General features: G+C 36.8%; 1 protein-coding gene across 1 annotated transcript in view; it reads right to left on the bottom strand.

Moving 5' to 3' along the window:
- DLGAP1 (DLG associated protein 1) overlaps positions 1 to 15022 on the bottom strand; it is a 435074-nt gene that overhangs the window by 333002 nt on the left and 87050 nt on the right. The gene's annotated exons all lie outside the window — the stretch shown is intronic.

Below are 15022 nucleotides of genomic sequence, written 5' to 3'. Positions count from 1 at the left end.
AAAGAAAGATCCACTGCTGTACTCATATACAGTATCACAGAGATGGTGGTAAGGAGGGGAGTTGCATTTCCTCTTTTCCCTGGGATCCAGTGATAGGACACGTGGGAATGGTTCAAAGCTACACCAGGGGAGGTTTAGACTGGGTATTAGAAGCATTTCTTTACTGAGAGGGTGGTCAAACACTGGAACAGGCTGCCTAGAGAGGTGGTCGATGCCCCAAGCCTATCAGTGTTTAAGAGGCATTTGGACAACGCCCTTAACAACATGCTTTAACTTTACCTGAATTGGTCAGGCAGTTGGACTAGATGATCATTGTAGGTCCCTTCCAACTGAAATATTCTATTCCATTCCATTCCATTCCAATCTATCTTCAGACCTTACAGATGAAAGCCTAAGACTGAATATATAAATTCAAAAGACAATTCTGTCTAGCAGAGTGTGATATGGTGTTTAAGGAAGAAAATATCGTAAAAAAATAAGCCACTGCTTGTTGGAAGATGTTCAGGACAGTCAGGTTAAATGAGGTATAAACTGTAATCAAAGTTGCAACCATGAAGCTGGAAAGACTGGCAAAGAAAATGAAGACAGGTGTGCTCTTCTGGGGTGAGAATAATGCACACTGAATACAGCAGCAGTGAGAAGACTAAAATCTATCTAATGCAGATTATATAATGCTGTATAGTCACTCATAAAAGAGAGCTTTCTTAAAGTTTGAAGCATTAGTGTTCATGGACACAATCAGCTGAAGCAGAAGAGCAAGCTCTTTGTTCCTTACAGGCGTTGCTCTGTGGATTCTGCAGTGGTACCAGCTTTGGGAGCCATTTGGCAACTGAGATGAGTAAGAGACTTGGTAGGAATTGAAAAGGCACCTGCAAGAATAAGTCTAGAAAGCTTTTACTGTATTTGAACTCTCAGCTATGCTTGATATCACTCACCAAGGTACTAAAGGTGGAAAAGGTAAACAAACACGTTCTCCCAAATCACTGTGCAGCTTTATCCTCATGTTAAATCAAAATTTTTGTGCCATAACAAAGCCGATGCCTTTACAGTAGAATTTTGTCTCAGGACTATTTTTATCAAGAAAGAAAATAATCAAGAGATTAGACTTGGAATGATAAATTCCCAGATTTTCACTTGTGATACTTGCGGTCAGGTATGAATGGCACCTAGCAAGAACATCAGCTGCTGACCAAGTTCCTGTTGACTTCACACTCAGAAATCATCACACTTAGAAATCATCAGCCATGAAGCAGCTTCCTGTCTCATTCTCAGTCTAAGGCCAGAGAATTCATAAAATAAGAGAAATGGCTGTCAAAGTTATTTCATTTTCTTTGTGAAAACCTGCTCATATTTAACTCTTTCATCTATATGTCATGCTAGCAAATGGCATCCTGTATTTTCATTTCATCTTCCCGTAAGATCTCATTAAAAGCAATAGTATACAGTATGCAAGAGAATATACAACGTAGCATGGGGGCACGCTCTGGGGTTCAGTAATATTCATGTTTCTGCACAACTTGATTTATCCATTAGCAGATGAATGGGAACTGTTAATACTCGGGAGTAGAGTGGCCTAGGTTGTTCTGGTTCATTAATGGAGAAAGTATTGTACAGCTCCTGCTCTTGCATAACAGCTTATGAGCAGTGCCTTCTTGGGACCACCGAGGCTGCTCTGTGCCACTCTAGCAGCAAAACACCCTTGAATTCAGTTATCCAATAATTAGGAATTACTCTGGCCAGGGGAAAAAAAAACCAATATAAAACAGGGCCAATGAAATGGCCCCTGTTCTCCTTCCTCCTGGAGCTGGAGAATCACTTCTGGGAACTTGTGTGTTGTGCCAAGTGACCACATACCCACAGGCAGAGTGTAGAGAAGCCCTCGTGCTCCTCTAAGGTGTCGCATGGGATTTGGCTGATGTTTGGCAGCTCAGAGTCACAGAATCACTAAACCGGTTCATACCTGTCATCAAGCTGTCTACTCGAAAATTTAATGTTTTAAAAAAATGCTGATCTACAACGTTCTTCATATGTAATGTTATTTTAATTTCCATAGAGCCTCACATTATCTATGTGTCAGAAAGATGTCCATGAACCAGCATGAAGATGTCAATAGCAGAGAAGCATAGAGTTTTGCACAAATATTAAGGCAGGTGTTGTGTACCTTTGACACATGAACAAATTGGGGGGAAGAGAGACAGAGATTTTGTCCTAATGACTTTCTATGTCTCCAAATTCCTCTATAGTTTAGACAGGAAGACTTTACCATATGTTTAATTTAGACAAAGTTTATTTAGAAACTGCTGGCTTTACAGGAAGTTTGGCAGAACTGTACCACTAAAAAAAATACTTATGATTTGGAGCTTTAAACTGCTCTTCTACAGACTCAGTTATATAAGAAATATGGAATTACTTCTGGCCAATGTAGACAATTACTTCAATGTAGCAGTGGTCTTCTCTCTAATGACAAATTGCCCAAATTTCCCATTTCCTACAGGTATTTTGCCGCCTGTTATTCCTGGAAGTACAAAAGAAAATCAGTCATCACTCAAGCCTATCACTGTTTAACGTTAAGAACAGGCTGAGTGTATGATATGCATCTGCATAAACTCAGGAAAAGACTGTAATTTTGTTAGACATGATAAGTAAGAACTGCCCATAATAATTCTGTAGGATGGATTTATGCTGTCATGATCAATCTGGGCATTTTATAATTTCTACATTTTTCTCTGGGCACTTTTTCTCCTGTGAGATTAATTCGTTAAGCATTGCTAATTTCCAGTGAATATTATATTAAAGTACATTTAAGGGTCGGAAAATGTGTAGAAATAATCTGAGATTAAGTGCAACAGATGCTCAAATGCAATTCAGTTTTCTAGTACTGAGCAATCCGACAGAGCAATAAGGCACTCTAATGTATAGAGGAGGAGTTACAAGTATGCACATTATCAAGAAAGATCTGAGGCGCCCTGATCATAATTAATATTAATTTGAAAACTCAGCTTAAAACCCTTGAGACAGAATTCTAGTGGTATGCAGGAATAAATCTGAAGATGACTTCTAAAAATACAGAGGGAGTACAGGTAGTCTAGACTTTAATTTTACATATGTTCTCTCTAGCCTGTTATTTATGTTCACTGCTTTCCTACAGCATTACTTGCTCAAAGCCAGTGCTACAGGCATTGAAGTGGGCCGCAGCGGAAACACTCATTACACAGTCCGTATTTTCTTGGGGATGCCAGGATTCAACTGAAATGTTCAACACTGATGGGGTGAATAAGACCACTGAAAAGGGAGTCAGTGTCAAAACGGAACTGCAAATTTTGGTGCACTAAATCTAGCAACCTCACTTGTTGCTAATCCAGACATGAATTAAGCCACAAAACAGTAAAAAATAGTTTAAAAGGTTTTGTCCAGTAAGAATATGTTATAGATCTCAGGTGATGTTGTGTTGAATATAGAGCTAACAACAAAGATGAAAAAAAAAAATCCTACTCCTTTTAGCAGAATATAAAGAACAATAGAAGAATGTAAAGGCAATATAAATGTTTACTATACAATTAATTTCACAAATAAAACATATTTCTCATTGACTATCAGCAAAATCATGTTGCTTACTAAAACTATACTAATTTGCCTTTTTTTTTGTTTCTTTTCATATCTACAGAAAACTTACAGCAGGCAAGCTGAGGACAAGCTGACAAGTCTCATGTGGTCAGAGAGAACTTCAAATCCTTTGGGGCTTAGTTTACCATACATTAACGCTGAAAAGAAGCGTATTTCATGTTCACAATTTGATCCACAAGTCCAGATTTTCAGCTTCCTTACCTACCCAGACTAATATTGCCTTTCTTTTTTACTTAACTGTAGTCACACTTGGAATTACACAGCTACAGCTGTGTAGTAATAACATAATAATGTGTAATAATAAGACTACCTATATTTCTAATACAAACCACCATACTTCCGGTAACATGGTTGGATAAAAAGATGCAACTCTTCAGTAGATAAGAATACTTCAGTAGAAAATAAAATGCTTGTTTCTGACATTTATCCTTTAAACATAATAGTAGTTGAAGAAAAGTCAATCAATAATTAAAGAATTTCTTAGATTATATATTATCTTAGTCCAGTTAAGATTTTTTTGCCTTTTCTCCAATGTTAATGTTGCCAAAAAAGTCCAAATAACTCGAAGTAATGAAAAAACACATCTGTTTCTTAAATTTTTCCTTCTTTTATTTTTTAAAAGGAAAGACCACGGTTAATCAAAGTACTTCACAATGTGTAAATTGTACCTAAACACACTATAATAAAAACTTATTTAAACATCTGCTAATAGGTCAGAAGAAGTGCTTTTGTTGGAATCAGACCCTAAGCAATACCACTGCAGAATCCAGTGGAGTAGAAAATCATTTAGTTTAAATTATTAAAATTAAGACATTTATATGTCACATAATAATCCCTTGGAAATTCTATATGTGCACTATACCTTATGCATTTTGTATTTAACTAATGTTTTTATGAACTACTAGAAAATGTGATTCATAAAATACAATTTTCTACTACCTCACAGACACCAATAACAAAGCATTCAGCCTGATCTTTGCTTAGTTCAAGGCATCCATCGTATATTAGTTTGTGGCCAAAATACTATCTGCTGATGTGAAAAGATGATAACAGCTACTTTTGGTGTTCATATTTCCTTTGAAGAGTAAAATATCTAGTCATCAGAAAAAAATGGAAATTATTTTCCATCATCACGCCTTACATAGAAGACGGAATTATTTATAAGGATTACAACTCGTATTCTTATATGGCACAAATAACACCTTTTTTCCTCATGTGATTTTCATAATTCTATTGCATTCCAGGGAGCTGTCCTCTTTCCTCCCCCAAACTCCCTTCCCAACCTAAAGTTGCAAAGCCGCATAGAGATGCTGAAAACCAGGAGAAGCAAAGAATTCTAAGAATGAGCAAAAGATTAACAACCATGCTTGACACCAAAGCTCACTCAGAAAAAAAGTTAAGGGATAAACTGTCACGGTTTATGGTGCCACGGAATAGGAACTTAGTAATAGGAGTCATTAGCAGCCAAGATCAGATAAATTCACTTTTCAAATAAAAGGAAGATGTTTTTAATAGCAGGGGCAATTTACCAAGTATTGTCCATAGTTGCTCCATTCCAGGATATAAACTTTTTAAGACAACATGCTCATCAAACTCAAGACCTTATCTACTGTAAAGTATCCATGTCAGCCTTCCAAGATTACTCAGCTTTTTTTATTGTAAACTGTCCAAATATTTTAAAACTTATTTCAAATTGTAATAATTTTATTGTTATATTCCTATCAGAATTTACTATCAGAATTTTTAATAATACACTGCAATTGTAAATGCACTGCAAATTGTTTGCAACTCTGACTTAGTCATCTTCATTTCTGAAATACATGCAATGCCTCATAAAGTATGTAAAACTACTGCATCCAATTGAGTAAATACTAGAGAGAGACTTAAGGGCAAAACAAAGGTTTGTCAACAGACTTTAGGTACTTACTGAATCACGAATAGAACTGCTCAAAATTTTCCCAATGAGTTGGTATTTTCTGGTCAAAAGGCATTTAACTAGAAAATAATTTTTTGAGTGACATATTTTGGTTGGAAGTATGAGTTCCAATGTATTTTGAAAAACGGGCAAACCTGATTTCCTTCTAGCCTACCTGACCACAAGAGTCCCCTGCTCTAGGCGTGCCTGCTCAAGCAGGAGGGTTGGACGAGATGATCTCCAGAGGTCCCTTCCAACCCCTACCATTCTGTGATTCTGTGTGTGGTTCTGTGATTGGTGGAAATGAAACTATCAAACTCCAATTTGCCTTCCAGCCTTTAATTTTTTTTTACCCAAATATTATTAGTACAGTTAGGTATGCCTTTCTCCCAGAAACCTTCTGTGTGTTTCAAAAATGTCGGAGCTCTACTCCCAAAATACACTCAAGATTCAAATTCATTTCGCTCTTTGTGAAGAGAGTGTATACACACTGATGACACTCATTTGTTAAACAAGGTAAAGCTTCTGTCAGAGGTCAGTCTCAGAAGAGAGGTTGCTTGGAATAAATCAACAAAGGAGGGAAAAAAGTCTACTTAAGTACTACTGAACATAACACAAAGTTGTTAATCTCCTTTCAATTATTATTAACTCATTATATTCCCTTCAGTGCCAATACTCAAACACATACATATGTTTCATTAGTATAGGTGAGTGAGAAACCCAGGGTGACTTCATTTGGGAATTACACAATAGATGCTGAATGCAAGAACAGTAAGTGTGTAAAATAAACCTGGGATAGTTTGTTAAGTACCTCCAACAGAGATGATCCCATAGCAACATTAGGTTTTTCTTATTTTAACTTACCAACTATACATTATGACCTGTACATATGCACTGTTTAATTCTAACTCAGATATAAGCCTTACACATTCTCCTGTGATGTTAATAGCTACAAGAGTTCATTTTAACTTTATTGCGACTATTTTGTAAAATTCAATTCATACCTGCAGCAGATAATCAGCGCTCTATTAATGACTTATGTTGAGCACATAAGTTGCAAATGCTAAAATAAAATACTTCAAAGTGATAATTTTGATGACAGTATGAGGAAAAAAAGGACATATATCATTATCCTTTTCTCACTCTTTCCGAAATCTGGTTGCAGAATATCTTGTTTGAAAAAAAAATAAAAAAGGAAATAAAAGAAAAAGAAAAATTCTTTCTAATTGTCATCATTCACAACCAACTTTGTGAGAGACAGTATATATACTGAACATAAAAAAAGGGGAAGGAAAGACCCACCTTTGTTTTATCTCTATCGTATTTTCTGTTAGGAGTAGAGTGCTGATGTCCAGAAACATGGTGTTCTTACCATTACAAACTGCTTTTCTGGAAGAACCACCCAAAGCAGCTTACTCTATAGAATGACTGCCTTAATAAGACTTAAATCCTAACTTCTGTTATTCTGAGTGCTTTAGAGAAGTCAACTCTGCAGTATATTTGCACTGTAAGGAAAAAAAAAAAAAAGAAAAGGTATTGACCATTAGTCTCTTTAATAAGCCATACACTCAGGTCCTTTGGACTGAAGTTCTCTAAGCTCAAAAATAGGTACATCATAGGAAAAAACATCTCTAAATTCCTACTCATGTACTGCAAAATTGACTATCAAACCCCTTATTTTAGAATATAAGGAAGGATTAGTTTCTTTAACTTTTTAATGGTTAACCATTGCACTAAATCTGCCTAGAAAACAGGTATTCCCTTTGCAATGGATATATTTAATGAAACAGATAATATTCCATCAGTATGGTAAAATCACTAAGTAATTTAATTCAAGCTTTCTGAATGCCATTAGCATATTGTAACTTTCAACTATACAAACCTTATTTGATATCAACCCATTTATTGCATAATGCCCTGAAATCCCTTGTACCTGTCCCTCATACACTCCCGTGTATGTTCTATCCTTCCATGATTCTTTTAATGATGCAGTATTTTTTGTAGTCTAAATGTTGCTTCAGGATTAAAACTATGAATTACTGTCATTTTAACATTGCAATACTTAAATTACTTTTCATAATTTCATTGTTTTATGCACTGATCACTGATTCAAAGGTAGTATTAATTCCAGAGTTGATCTATCATGTTACAAATGTAATTTTTTCACATGCAGCAAAACTAAATCTCATTACTATCTTTCAATACACCACCATTCCTAAAGACAAAATGATTTACTGACTCTGCTGACCTATTTTCCTTTTAAAAATTTAGAACCATCAGAAATATTTAATGATTTGATTTAAAGTGCTGAAATGGAGGCACGCCAAAAGCATATTAAAAAGCTGTTTTTTTCCCCAAGAATTAACACCTGTCAAATTAATAGGTTTTGAAGTGGAAGACCTCATGTCCATTTCAAGTTGCAAGTTTGCAAGTACACACTGTAAAAGGAATGTGTCTTATTTCTAAAGAAGTATGAAGGCATTACATTCTTTTCTGACTGTAAGATTTACCTGCAGTGAGGCTTCACTATGAAACCTCTATATTCTTTTTACTTCAAAAGCTAATAATGTAAGAGAATTAACCCCTCTCCTTTGGAAACCACTGGTTGTAATTTAGAGAGATGCAAAAGATAATTCTGAGACTAATTCAACTACCAGAGCACTAAAAAGAAAAGCTTGCAGTTTCTGCCATACCATTTCCAACCAAGAGGCCAAATGCTAACAGTCACACCTTCCAGCTATGTCATGTGAAAACAGCCCTGTACCACAGCTAAGATACATAACACACCTTCAGCCTCAGCACAGTGGAACAAATAACAATCCAAATGTTATATCTAAGATACTTTGCCTGATAAAACTTGATGTAAATGCTAGCAAAATTATTATTTATTTACAAACACCAAACTTTTTGAATAGTAATTCAAAATACACACTTCTAATACCACTTTCATTAGGATGATACCTTCTCTAGGCACCAGAGTTGCAGCTCACCAGTGTTAGCCTACCCTTGGGAAAACTAAACCACCCAAGAAATAAAACCCCCAAACTACCACCAATTTATTTTCAAGCATACAAACCTCTACTTTACACTATTTTCTATGAAGATATGTTGTATATGATTAAAAGGTAACATGTTTCTAAATATCTGAGAAATGTCAGCACTGTTTCTATTGAAGAATGTTTCAAGGAAATGTCAAAATGCATTAGAAGAAAGAAAAATCAAACAGTAGGCGACAGATGCAGTAGAGGAACAAATCAAACAGAAACCAACCATATATATGTATTTAATGTATATATACACACACATTCACAAAAACAAAACCTCCAACCGTAACCTACTAATGATTGCGTATAACTAAAAACGTTTAAAAATTAGAAATAATTAAATGTTTCACTCCAATTTATAGACAAGATGAAAATGCCAATGAAGAATTCCTTTATTTATTAAACTATTTATAAATGCATGAAATGTCTTCTGCATGCATTCATCAGAACCAATACAATGATCTGTACATTTATTAAACTTTATGCTATTGACATCATATTTGATAAGTTCAAGGTTCAATCAGAATAAACTTCAGAGGTGGTAGCTTGAAAATAATGGAACAGAAGTAAAAAAAAAAATTGTCTTGCTTCAGGGTAAGGGACTTGGATATTAAAAGAGCAAAATGAAATACATCTTGTCATAAAGTTTTAGTGATCACCGATTTTACACTACTTGCTTTACTTACTACTAGAAGGAACAATCTTGAAACGTATTAAAAATTAGTACTGTTGTAATCAAGTGTTTATGAACTGTAATAGCATACTTCTCATAAGCTAGCATAAGACTGTTAAAAGACCATCAACAGTGTGAAAAAGTACGACAATAATTTTGGGATATGGACAATGAAATGAAAAAACTCATTCTGACATTAATACCAACCAACCTTTATTTTCCTGAAAGTAAGCTGAGTTCTTGCAGACATCCTTTAAGATTTTGATGCAACTAAGAAAAGTTCCTTTAATGGTATCCAATACCTGTCCTGGTTACACTGCCCTACAATTTTCTTTTTTCTAAGCTGTAGGAAAAGAAGTGTGGCATTACAAGCACACTCTAAATTGTCTGTGGCAGTTCCTGAAGCAACACAAGCTCTAGCATCTTACCTAACCTTGCTGCACAGGTCAGGTTTTCTAGGAAGGAGGTCACCAGCTCAGCTGTATATGGCCTTTGGTACAGATAGTGGTGACCAAAATTCAAACAGTCACAGCCACCTTTCTACTCAAGTATGCAATTGGCTAAACAACAAATAACAAAGCAAGAGCATGGTTCCTGCATTCCAAAGCCTACTCAAATCCTGCTCTTGGAATTCATAAAAAATACAGCAAATTCACTGTTGATTTTATTATTGTTCTGTGATAACTATGTTTTACTATTGTACTTGTTTTCTAAATTTTTTTTCTTTCAAAACATGATTTTTATCTGAAACACTGCTATAACACTGGGCCTGTATTTATATAGTGGTTCGCATACTTTTGAAACATCCTTTCTTATTGTTCACAAGTCAATGAAATTGATGTTTTCTACATTCCTTTTCAGTTTACCACCTATTTTATAATAGTAGTAAAGGCAAAAAGTAATTCAGTGTCTTTTTGCATTATGCAGCTCTCTCCTTATGCAAATGTGTCATAATTCAAAAGTAAGTAATTATTTTTACACATGCATACCTAGCAGTATATGCTGGCTTATATGTAATACATGACTTGTGATTAAAGAAATAAAGTATGGCTTTAATTAGAGAGGTAAGAAAACCTATTTCAATGTTCCCTCAAATATATAGGGAAGTTTTTGCTCCAATGAGATGGGGAGAGAAGAGAAAAAATATCCTAGAATGACTCAAAATTTCTTTTTTGTGAGCTTTCCTAATTTTGAGGAAGTGCTAGATATATAGTTGCAAGTCAAACTGCTATATTTTCTTTCTCCTTTTTGTGTGTTTGTATTGTTGCACTTAGAAGAAAGTAGGATTTCATTTTCCCACCTTTTCACAGGAAAAAAGGCACCATAAAATAAAACAAAACAAAATACAATGAACCCCACCCTAAATCCTTCTGCTGTTTTTTTTTCTGTGCCCTCACAATTTTTTAATGTTGATTGTAACAACAAGATTTCACAATCCCAGCCTTTATTTTATATTGTACTACAACAGGGTTAATTCTATTAATTCTGTGACCACATCTTTTCCTGCCAGGAAAGGAAAATTACTGTCCTGACATCTTTAGTTAAGAGGAAATAGTTCTTCTGTCCTTGTCTAATTGGGCTGCAACAGAGAAGCTACTGGCTTCATTTCTTGAAATAATGTATCTTAAAATTATAGGAAAATTCAGGTAGGAAGGGACACCCTTCCTAGGCGGTACCTAGAAACCTAGGAGGTTCTAGTCCAAGCTCCTGCTCCAAGCAGGGTTAGCTGTGAGATTAGACTTGGTTGCTCAGGGCTTTGTCTAGTTGGGTCTTGAACACTTAAGAGAAGGGAGCCAGCCCAGCATCTCTTGCCAACCCAGTGCAGCACCTGGCTGTCCTCAATGTGAAAATGTTTCTCCTTATATCCAGTCTAAACTTATTGTTTCAGCTTGTGCCCATTAACCCTTGTCCCCACACTATGCATCACTGCCTGGCTCTATAACCTCCCTGGAGGTACCAGGGGCTGCTGTTGGGTGCCCCCAGAGCCTTCTCTTCTCCAGGCTGAAACAGTCCTGGTCCCTCAACCTCTCTTCGGAGGACAAGTGCTCCAGCCCTGACCATCCTGGTGGCCCTCTGCTGACTTGTTCCAGTTTATTACTGTCTTTCCTGTATTGGGGGGCCCAAGACTGGCCCAACCCTATCAGAATTAACAGGTCCTTATCAGGAACCAACTTTTCTCCTTACTAGCTTGGAAGACCTCAAAAGCTGTTCCAAAAAGACCTAAAAGCAGAACCTGACCCTGCTGGGCAAACTCCAAGCGCTAAGGGCAAACACCAACCGAGCAGCATCACAAGCCACCTGCAAGTGTCCTACCCTGCAAAGAGCTCCCTTACTGCTGAAGCCCAGCTAGTTGCCTTCGTCATCACCTGCTACCAAGTCCCCCTGGCCCCCTAAACTGCCCAAGTCTGACTTACAGTCCATGATGCTCCAAAGTGGCCAAGGCCTTGCTTGGGCCTCTATGTTCCTGAAACAGCTGAGGCCCCATTTACTGCCCCAGACACCAAAGCTCTGCTCAGGGTCTCTAAATGGACAAGGTCATAGTAATTGCAGTCCCACCCCAATAAGGTTTTCCCCCCAGCGGGTCCCTGGTTCGAGACAACATGCCCAACTGAATGCCTGCCCCAAGCCATTGGTTCACTTAGCACAACGTCCCCACCTAAATCTGAAACCAAGGGACTATTTTTCCTGATTGCATTAGGCAGTACCCTGGACTGTCACATGTACTCACCTGAGCTCCTGTCTTTGCCTCTCAGTTTGCCAGGAAGTTTTCACTGGCAGCTGTTTCAGCTGCTTCAGATAAAATTTTCATGGGCCTGCCCTTGAATGTTTCTCTTCAGTATATCATAGCAGTGTCATATTCCTACAAGGGACCGTAGTAAGTAAATGAGACAAAACCTGGATGACTTTCCTTGTTCTTTTTAATTCTCTATGTGAATCTCATGTGACTGAGGCTGTTTGCAGAAAATACAATAAAGACACAGTTACATGTGATGGCGTTCAGCTTCAGATTTACATCCCCAGCATCTGTTGTCCACACACAAGGAAGATGCTTAAGTTTACCATTACCTAGATACCTAAGGCCCATTTCAGTTGCCCTCAGAGATGCCATGGAATATTCTTTCTTGGCCTCCAGCTATCACATGAGGAGGCGGCAGGTCTCCTGCAGCTCCTGTGACATATTTATCAGTTCCATGTGGATGTCCCTCACAGCCTGAAGCATTTCAAATGGTACTAGCAGCATTTGAATTACAGAAGCTAGTCATTTGAGTCATTCTTTTGGCCTGACTACCATGAAGACATACAGTTCATTCATTACATATTAGAATTTAGACACCTAGCAGACATTTAGACCCTTACATATGCTTCCACTAAAGTGTCCTCACCACAAACTGAAAACCAACCAGAGCCTAAAATCATGGCTGCTAACAGCAGATGATTACAGCTCATGAAATCGAATGTCAGTGCTACATGGTATGGGTGAGGAGGATGCTTGAAATGGTATTACCATATGTTGGGAATGAGCTTTTCCGTATTTCAAATCTCAGGCCTTCCATCAAATGAACGTTTAAGACAAAGTTCTCCTTGGGAGAGCAACAATATTTACTCCTTTCTCTTCACTGACCACTTCATTTCAGGACAGACCAGCATTCAAGAGGCAACAGCTAATAAAGTCCAAACATGGTCCATGAGCTGGAGCAGATGCGAGGTAGCAATCAACTCCCATCCAATCTCTAATTCCTGCTTTCAGTGAACCTAATAATGATATGTGACCCAAAATAATAGGCTCACTAAATTGTCAACAACAAGAACATGCAGAGCTACCATGTGCCTTTTGAGAGACAGAAGATAAACTGAGCTCTCAAACCTTCATGACTTTCATACTTCAGGGAATACTAAAAGGGTCTTCCAGAGGTCTTTCTCTTAGCTCAAGAGTAGCAGAGATTCCCATCTGTTACTGAGACTGTTGTTTTGAATTACAGTGGCAGTCCCCACCCTTAAAAAAGCTCCAGTAAATTCTGATAGCTTTTTAAAATATTCCTCCTCTTCTTTCTAGTAAAACTTCCATATAGATTGGAAAAGTGCACTATAATAATCCAAATCTGCTCTACAGCTGTGAAAGAACCATAAACAAGGAAGGAACATTTAAAAATTTTAAGTTAATATGCTAATGCAGTCAGAAGCAGACAATATTCCTGAGACGCAGGCTTTTTTATCTGTTAGGGGTATTTTCATCCACTCAAAATTTCTTGCTCTTGATTGGTAATTCTCATGCTTTTCTCAACTGATAGCCTGTTTTTCTCAACTGGGTAACCTTTATGTCCCAGACAGGCACCTAATTCTGCCCTATACTCTCAACCTTATTTTCCTTGGCTTCTTTGTGAGCTTAAATAATGCAAAACCTAAACTTCCAAACTGCACAGAGGTGCCAGCTGAGGCTGAGGCATTGCTTTGATAGTACTATAGGTAAAACTGAATGAATTGCAAAAATATTAAGCACATGTCTTGATTAAATTCCTATAGATGAATGTTCATGAATTATTCACTTGACTAAAAGCTGAACGATTCGTTTGAACAATATCATAAAAGGACTTGAATAAGCTATTTTATGATATTATTCAACTACCTCTGGCTATAAGTATTCTGAAGCCATCTGGATTAATTCCTAGATGCCCTCCTAGATTATTCTAAATGTTTCTTTGTGAAAAACTTTGTTGCACACATTTGTCCTATATCTAGGTCAATGCAATTACTAAAAGGTAATACTACATTATCTTTCTGGTAACTGTGAGGTCTTACAGATGTACATGAAGCTGGAGACCAAACCCATCATCTTTCTAGGACAAATGCAGTTTGTCCTAAAGTACATGCACAAATTAATACTAATTGTGTAGGGAATACAATGAGCAACATAGAATCATAGAATTGTTAAGGTTGGAAAAGACCTCTAGGACCATCAAGTCCAACCATCAACCCAACACTACCATGTCTCCTAAACCATGCCCTGAACGTTGTGGGATCCCTTTATTTGAGGAAGTTTTCATTTCATAAACAAATAAAGCCATTTTTCTTTCTGATATTTTGCAAAATGCATGTTTATGGCAAACTGTCACTTGTATTCAGATTTAGAACCTAGAAACTACAGCGATGGTTCCTTGGAAATGCTTAAAATAGATAAGATGGATTGACTGATTGCATATTCCTTTGAATTATTGTGAAAGCACCAGAACTATCTAAAACATGCCGTGAAAAAAGTGGAGTTAGACGTTATGTAACTTCAAGGTGCTATAAATTGCTTCTTGTTGAAAGCTATATAAAACATTTTCAAATCTGTCATGTTCCACCTCTTCTGCTTTAAAAAAAAAAAAATCTAAGTGAAAATGTCCAAGAAAAATATGAATCAGGCTTATCTTGTTAAATTGGAGCAAAAGTTATGCCACCATGAAGACCGGATACTCTTTTGCAATTAAATATAAGAACTTGGTCCATTTTTATGTCCAGAATGTATTTATTACAATAAGACACTTTTTATTAGGTTAGCTAAACCAATGTAGCCAATTCAGCAACAAAGCCTGCTCAGACATATGTCTTTTCTTGCGGACACACTATCATCACTGTTACTTTAATCCAAGTTCACTTCTTGAATATAGATTATATTTACCTTCTTTCTGCTGCTGATATTCCCACGTGCCCACAAGCTATCTGACAAAGCAGCTAGGAAAACACTTTTTCTCCTTCTTCTCCCACAGCAGCATGCAAGACGACTGC

Source organism: Phalacrocorax aristotelis, chromosome 2 (genome assembly GCF_949628215.1).
Source record: "Phalacrocorax aristotelis chromosome 2, bGulAri2.1, whole genome shotgun sequence".
Classification (NCBI taxonomy): domain Eukaryota; kingdom Metazoa; phylum Chordata; class Aves; order Suliformes; family Phalacrocoracidae; genus Phalacrocorax; species Phalacrocorax aristotelis.
This window is presented reverse-complemented; position numbering and strand designations above follow the sequence as displayed.